At 35.2% G+C, this 8,373-nt stretch overlaps 1 pseudogene; it reads left to right on the top strand.

The window, feature by feature from the left end:
- The first annotated feature begins 5,140 nt into the window (after window positions 1–5,140).
- Window positions 5,141–7,486, top strand: LOC118045300 (dynamin-related protein 4C-like; annotated as a pseudogene).
- The last annotated feature ends 887 nt before the right edge of the window (window positions 7,487–8,373 follow it).

The following is an 8,373-nucleotide window of genomic DNA, read 5'->3' as shown; positions in this document are numbered from 1 at the left end:
ATCGATCAATGCACCTATGATTCCTCTTTTTAATCTAACATTACCATAGAAATTTGCAATGTAGGAAATTGATTTGATGGGGCCTGTTAACCTAAAAACCAGCAATGAACCTAGATTCATCCTCATGGCTATTGACTACTTTATAAAATGAGTAGAAGCCAATTCATATGCTCATGTAACGCAGAAAGTGGTGAATTGTTTTTTTATAGAAAAGGACTTAATCTGCCAATATGGTCCACTAGGAAAGATAATAGCTGGCAATGCTTATAACTTCAAGGGCAAGATTATAGTAGAGTTTTGTGCCAAATGAAAAATTAAGCATTCCAAATCCTCATCGTATAGACCAAAGATGAACGATGTTGTAGAAGTTGCCAACAAGAATGTCAAGAAGATTATTCATAAAATGGTGATCACTTACAAAGATTGGTATGAGATGTTGCCATTTGCTCTTCCGCATATCGTAAAGTAGTCAAAACTTAAACGGGAACTACCCCATATTCCTTGGTATATAGAATGGAGGTGGTGCTGCCTTTGGAAGTAGAAATACCATCTTTGAGAGTATTGATAGATTCTAAGTAAAAAGAGGTAGAGTGGGCTAAAGTGAGATATAAACAACTAAATCTGATCAGTGAGAAAATGATAGCTATAATTTGTCATCACCAATTTTACCAAAAAAGAATGGCCAAAGAATATGACAAGAAAGTTAGACCTTAGATGTTTCAGGAAGGAGATTTGGTGCTAAAAACATAATACCTTTACCAGGAGAGGATTAGAGAAAATGGATGTAAAACTATGAGGGTCCTTATGTAGTGAAGAGGGCTTTCTCAGGAGGCACCTTAAGGTTGTCTAGAATGAATGGAGACAATCTAGGTATACCAGTGAATTCTGATTCTGTAAAAATATATTATGTATAATATGTTCATTTCCTTCCAAGTTAATAAAAATAAAGTTTTGTTATGAATTCTTCATGTATAGAACCTTTTTTTTATATTGCATGATCTCACAACATTTGAATCATTTTCTTAAAAGAAAGATCTTGAAAGAATTGTTTTTGTGCATAAATACGAGAAACAGATCATAAAAACATTCAAGATAAGTTTTTAAGCAATTCTCGATTAAGAGGTGACCAAACAAAACAAACCAAAGCCCACAATGAGATATAACCCTGTCTATGAATAGTTTTTACACTTAATTAAGCTTTGAATTAATTTAATTAATCCAATCAGGGGCTTAATTGGAGAACTGATTAAGTTTTAGACTTAATTGGACTTGGATTTAATTAAATTAATGACATCAAGGACTTAATTGAAAAATTATCAAAGTGTAGGGTTGATTCTTGTCGAAATTTGAAAGAAATTAAAACCCAAGGACCAATGTATAAATTTCGCTGAGATGTAGGGGTTCAATTACAATTTACCCAAGGACTGGACTGAATATTCCAAAACATCAAGGACCAAAACGCAAATGTCCATTAGCAATCAAACGGTGTCGTTTGAAGTAGCGCTGTTCATCTTCTTCGCTGGAACTGTTGCTGGAGTAAAGGCTGGAAGCCGTTTCAAAATGCTTGGCATTCTCTGGCTATAAAGCCAGAGAAGAAGAGAGAGCGCGGGGAGAGATAAAAAGGGGGGCAGAACCGAGGATAGAAGGAAGAAAATAAACAAAAAAAAAAAAGAAAAACCAGAGGGAGCTCATGTTCAACAGGCAGAACGTCATGCTTTTATCACCATCTCCTTCGTCCTGAGCAGAAGAGAAACCGGAGCGAAAAGCAGAGGAATAATGCAGAAAAAACAGGGGGACTGGAGGAGAAAGAAGAGCAGACTTGCGTTCCTCTATTTTCTTCTCAAAGAAACAGAGGAGGCCATGAGCAGAAGAGAAGAAAAAGAACGACGAGCAGGGGAACAAACCGAAACAGAAAAGAAGAAGATGAGGGAACAAGGAAAGCTGAAACAGAGGAGAGGGAGCAGTGTTGGTGGAACAGCCCTTTCACACCGCCATCTTCGTTTGCAAAGCAGCAGATTCCAATAACAGAAGAAGAAGGAGAAAATAGGGAGAGACCAGGAGAGAGAGGATTGATAGACAGGAGGGAAGAGACATCGTCCGGCCAGAGCTAACCGGTCGCCACCTTCATCTTCGCCTTCACCCCGTAGCTGCACCACCCAGCAGCTCTTCCACACCGTAAGCATCCATCAGTCCTTCATTGAAGCAGCTGTGTCCCTCAGCCTTGCCAGGTAAGTGCTTCAGTTCTCCTTCATTTGGCAAATTAATTACCCTGCTACTGTTGCATGCATGCGTGAGTGATTCACGCATGCATGCAACAGTGGCAGCCGGGTCACTGGTTTGGACCAGTGACCCAAACCTTTTTTTTTTTTACCATGCAACAACCCAAAAAATAGAAAAATAAAATAAAAATAAGCAGAAAAAATAAAAATAATAAAAAATGTGTATGCCCGAATAAAAATAATGTAAATTTATTGGTTTATTCACTGACGCCAGAGTCAGGAATAAAAATACTGATTTAAATTTATATTATTTTTATTCGTTGTATTTTATTTTATTTAGCTAGAAAAAATAAAAAAATGTGTGCATGCGTAAAAATAAATTTATTTTTATTTATTTATTCACTAGCGCTAGAGTAAGGAATAAAAAAATATTGATCTAATTTAATTTTCGTAGCTACGAATTTTTACCAACGCTAGAGTTGGAATTATTCAAGCTCGGATATTCACTGGCACTAGAGTCAGGAATATTATAAACAAATCATCATAGCATAAACTAATAAACATTTAGCAATTTAAGACAAAACCAGCAATGCAGTCTGCCTCACGCAGAACGTTTAAGGGGTGATAATATCTTCCCTTTTACGTAATCAGTCTCGTACCATAGAATCTCTGCTGACCAGTTAGGGTTCCTAGTGACCATAATACTAGGTGGCGACTCCTTAAACGAGACATTTTTTCCTCAAAAGAACCGGATGCCAGAAATCTGTTTTTTTTCCATAATTCAAGAGAATTATTTTTAGGGCCGCCGCGATGTCGGGTGGGACACATATAATCAGCAAACACCAAGAAATTCAACTCTGCTATCGAAAAGGAAAAGAGAGAAGAACCCTACTATTAAGGAATTATTAAGAAAAGAAGAAGATCAACCATGTCATCATATTATGTTCTATTAAGACTATATATTAATTAGAGTCATTGAGACTGATATATATTATTATTATTTTTTTATATAAAAGAAAGCAGTTATTTATAAACTAAGGTATAAGGGATACCTTTAAATATTATGTAGGTGCTTATTAGATGACATTTATACTCCCACATGAGAATTCCATATAGAGAAATTACTTATGTCTATGGAAAAGCTCACGTGAGAATTCTATAAATCATCTTTAGACTTCAGATCACTAAGCTATCTTATATAGAGAATGTTATATTTTAATCTTGACTACGTGTTTTCTAAATAAAAGGTAACAAATGAAAAGATATTGAATATAACATGACTATTTATAGGTGTTTAGTGATTAAAAGAGGATCCATCACCTTAGTTGAATTAGAAAAAAAAATTATTTATTCTCAAATAATATTGATTGTGAAATTCTTACACAAGGTGAAATGAGATTTGAAAAGAATTTCAAAATTTTATTCAAATAATCAATGACTATGGTGTTAAGAACAAATATGATTTGACAGAGTAAACACACTACATGCTATAATATCTAAATTAGAACATTCTTGATGAATGAATAATAATTACACTGAGAAACTAGTCAATGAAAGGTTACATTAAACCAAATATGATTTTTCTAATATTTGGAGGATCATGACACATTGCTAGATATTATATTTGATCTTCAAATATAAATTAATTAATTTCTAAATTGATAATAAGTTAAATTATTTAATTTATTTAGTAATTCTATTTTCATGAGGATTATGATTTATATTTAAGCCAACTTGTTAATAATCTAATGGATCACACATATTAAAAACCGTTAGTCAAAATATAAACTCAGATGACTAATCAAGTATGACTTGATTGTAAATAATTTGTAAGAATCAAGGACTAGAATGTAATTAATATAAGAAGTTACAATTCTAGACCTAAAAAAAAATAAATAGTGACTTGATTAAATAAATTTCAAAAATTATCTTGAAAAATTTAAAATTATACCTAATTTTTAGTATTCTCGATCCTGTATTCTTGTCAATTTGGTTTTCTCTCGTGTCCTCGTCATAGCATCATTTTGCTTTCTGCTTGATAAGTTTAAAATGAGCCCTCGACGTTAAGTTTGTTTAATTTTTTTCGAAGATTGGACTATAGCTATTTCGGTCATAACTTCCAAGAGAAGGAGAGCCATCCATGCATTTAGTATTCGCGATGTGAGCAAATCCCAGATTGGAGAGGAATGTGGTCCATTGTTCCCTTTATTAGAATTATGTTTCTATTTATTTTTGTTTTCAAGAAAACGTCTGGAAATGTAGGCTAATCATATTTTAAAAACAAAATTAATTTTTATTTTCATTAAAAATTAATTTTTTTACGTTTTGATATGCGGATTGTAAAAATAATTTTTTAAAAATAAAAAAAATATTATTTTAATTCATTTTTAAATAAAAAATATTTTAAAAAATAATCACAACCAAATTCCAAATCAGACCCTTAATTAGGGTGCCTTTACCTTGAAAAATTATAGAATTACCTCATAGAGAATTAGCCGCAGCCATGAATCATATAAATACTACAGTTGCTTTAGCTTTACTTACGTCAATAGCATACTTTTATGCAGGCCTAAGGGAAAAAAAGAAAACAAAAGGAGATTAGATTATTTCAGTAAATACATACAACAACTCTAATCCTTTTACCCTTTAACATTTTAAAAGATTACACAAAACCTTTATCACTTAGCTTGTACTGATTTCAAGCATGGAGTGACTTCATGCTTAAGGACCCAACCTCCAACAAGGAAACCTCTTTGAACTGTACCTGGTGACGATGTTACAAACCAGAAAAGAACACGCAAGGCCACTCATTTGAAAGGAACCAACCTAGTACTCTTTAAAAATACCATGAAAAGGATCATCTCCTTCATTGTTAAGCTTCCCAAACGACTGTCCTTTTGGAAAAAGAAATTAAGTCGATCTTTAGTCGTCGCAAAAAGAAGGATTCCCGAGTCCACACTATTTCACATCCCACCTGGATCACTTTAAATACTCACTTTCCCCTCTTCATTTGAAGCATAACAAATCAAAAAATAGCAAGCAATTATTTGAAGTTTCTCTCTGTCAACAAAATGAGTTTAGTGGGTTCAGTGAGTGAAGAAATGTCGAATAGCTCGGAAAACCAAGTGGAATCACTTCCACAGAGCATTGAAGAAAAGCATCAAGAGCTGGTAGTCAGCCATGTCCCCATCGTATCATCATTCAATGAACGTATTCGACCTCTACTTGATGCAGTTGACAAGCTGAGGCATCTCCAGGTCATGAAAGAAGGGATACAACTCCCCACCATTGTTGTTGTTGGTGATCAATCTTCAGGGAAATCTAGTGTTCTTGAATCACTAGCTGGTATCAGCCTCCCTCGTGGCCAGGGCATCTGCACCAGAGTACCTCTCATAATGAGGTTGCAACATCACACAGCTCCAGAACCAGAGCTTTCCTTGGAGTTCAATGGCAAAACAGTACCTACCAGTGAAGCCAAAATCGCCAATGCCATAAGTCTTGCCACTGATGAGATTGCAGGCAGTGCTAAGGGCATATCGAACACGCCATTGACTTTGGTAGTGAAAAAGAATGGCGTTCCGGACCTTACAATGGTTGATCTCCCTGGAATCACTAGAGTTCCTGTCCACGGTCAGCCTGAAAACATCTATGAGCAGATAGCGGATATCATTATGGAGTACATAAGGCCTGAAGAGAGTATTATCCTTAATGTTTTGTCTGCAACTGTTGATTTTACCACTTGTGAATCTATTAGGATGTCACAGAAAGTGGATAAGAAATGGTGAGAGGACTCTCGCCGTGGTCACCAAAGCAGACAGAGCTCCAGAAGGACTGCTTGAGAAGGTTACGGCTGATGATGTGAATATAGGTCTGGGTTATGTCTGTGTGAGAAATCGTATTGGTGATGAATCTTACAAGGAAGCACGCAAGGAAGAAGCTGACTTGTTTGAAACTCATCCTCTTCTATCCAAGATTGATAAATCCATGGTGGGCATCCCAGTTCTGGCTCAAAAACTGGTTCAAATTCAAGCAACTATTATAGCAAGATGCTTGCCAGAGATAGTGAGGAAGATTAACGAAAAGCTGAATGCAAGTATCTCGGAACTGAACAGGATGCCTAAGACTTTGTCCTCGGTTGGTGAAGCCCTCACAACTTTCATGGGCATTGTTGGATCCGCCAAAGAGTCGCTAAACAAGATCATTGTGAGAGAGAGAGTATGATGAGTATCTAGAAGATAAAAAAATATGCATTGCACTGCCAGATTGGTTGAAATGCTCAACCAATACTCAGGTGAACTTCATAATTGCTCTGAAAATGACCTTGCAGGGAACTTTCTGATGGACGAGATTCAGGTTTTGGGGGAAGCCAAAGGGATTGAATTGCCAAATTTCCTTCCCCGCACCACCTTCCTTTCTATTCTGCAGAAAAAGGTTGAAAAGGTATCGCACATACCGGTTGCCTTTGTTGAGAAAGTATGGACTTACATTGAAGGTGTGGTCATATCTGTTTTGATTCATCACTCGGAAAACTACCACCAGCTTCAGCTCTCCACTCGACGAGCAGGCCATAGTCTCATAGCAAGAATGAAAGAGCATTCTAGAAATTGGGTCACAGAGATTGTTCAAATGGAGAAACTGACAGATTATACATGCAATCCTGAATACATGAATGACTGGAACAAACTCATGTCTCAACAGCATGATTTCACGCGTGATGTCCTGGAAGATGGGGACGTTGCTACATTCAAGATCGAAGGTTTGGGAGAGGTTCCAATTGCAGGTCTCAGGGGGTATGAGGAGCATGTATTGCTTCAAGCTTTCGACTTGAAAATGAGAATGACTGCTTACTGGAAAATTGTTTTGAGGAGGTTGGTTGATTTTATGGCTCTGCATTTGCAGTTCTGTCTTCGAAATCTTGTGAACAAGGAAATGGAAGAGGAGATCGTCCAGGAGCTTGTCGGTAGACATGATGGTGCGATAGAAAGAATGTTAGAGGAATCTCCAGCGGTAGCTGCTAAGCGTGAGAAGCTGAATGTGAGCATCAAGTTGCTGAGGGAGTCCAACAATGTCCTGGCAAACATCATGGACAAAATTGCTTCAAATGTCTAGTTTATTTATCTATACCTATCTATGCTCGTCTGGCTTTTCCTTTCCTGTTTCTAAGATTGATGGCACGAAGGAGTTTGTGTCAATCTATCTTGTTTTCCTTGTGTTTGTTCTAATAGTAGTATGAAGATGTTCGCTATTTATGATTCTGGTTTGATAAATTCCCTGCAGCTTTCTTTCACTAGTTCCAGTGTCCGTGCTACCCTCCTTACCGGATCAAAAATCAATTCAATTACTTTTAAAGCGTGGAAAAAAAAATATAATCTCGCAACATAATATGTTATATAACATCTTTATTTAATTATGTGTCAATATATTTTTTAAAACAATTAAACTGAAACAAAATAATTTGTTATTTAACATTACTAGTATTTAACTCAAAGTTCATATTCTTGCCAAGTTCACATAACAACTTTACCTAGACTTTAAAACATTTATTTTTTCTTTTGTAACATATGCAAGCTCCCAATATATAAACATTCACAAAATATAATTTTTCTCTTGTAAATTTATTAATTTATTTATAATTTCACATCATTTAAATAAAATAATTATGTAGACACAATTTTAATCACTTTAAATTAAACAAGCACAAGTATACAAATATATGATTTTATTAAATATATGACCGGGTACAATCTCTATATAAGTATTTTTTCAAAAGAATAAAACAATCATTTGATTCTTTCCTTGGATTTGATGTATGGTGACTTGATTTATTTGAGAAATCAAGCTAAGATTTATGCTTCGTAAGAACACAAATTTGAGCATGTATTGCGAAGTGAGATTTAATGATTTGATGCTTTAAAGAGTACTTTTGATTTGTCTTCAAAGTGTTATTAAAGAACTCTTATAGGGCGTTTAAGCTTAATCCAACAGAGCTTTATTTTTTATAGATTTCAAGCGTAGATGAAGGAGGCTTGAGAACTTTTGAAAGAGCTTCCTTGCTTGAAGAGCTTGTCTTAAAGGAAATTTGTAGCTCTTAGAATCCTCTTTTTGTTTTTTTTTCTCTCTCTAGGTTGAGGCCTTTATTTATAGAGATCTGTAG

Source organism: Populus alba, chromosome 3, assembly GCF_005239225.2.
Source record: "Populus alba chromosome 3, ASM523922v2, whole genome shotgun sequence".
NCBI lineage: Eukaryota > Viridiplantae > Streptophyta > Magnoliopsida > Malpighiales > Salicaceae > Populus > Populus alba.
Note: the sequence above shows the minus strand (reverse complement) of the source record. Positions and strands in the feature narration are given on the sequence as shown.